Genomic DNA, 251 nt, shown 5'->3' with positions numbered 1-251 from the left:
TGTGGGTGGCGTCGAAAAATGGGTACTGTGGGACCTAGCGATGTCGTAGTCGGGGTGGCGTCTCATAGATGGCGGTATCGTCGGTGCAGCAGGTCATGTTTCGGGAGACTTGCAGATGGCGGTATTTAGTTTTCGTGTTGCGCGCGACATGGTGGACGTAGTGTCGTCCGATTCGCGTAGATGGGGCTATTGCATGTGGTTTCGTCACATTGTCATAGATGGCGATGCTGTGGTTTGGCAGTATGGTTGGT

The sequence above is a fragment of the Schistocerca cancellata genome, unplaced genomic scaffold, assembly GCF_023864275.1.
Source record: "Schistocerca cancellata isolate TAMUIC-IGC-003103 unplaced genomic scaffold, iqSchCanc2.1 HiC_scaffold_536, whole genome shotgun sequence".
In the NCBI taxonomy this organism is placed as follows: Eukaryota; Metazoa; Arthropoda; class Insecta; order Orthoptera; family Acrididae; genus Schistocerca; species Schistocerca cancellata.
The sequence above is the reverse complement of the archived record's forward strand: the minus strand, read 5'-3'. Positions refer to the sequence as shown.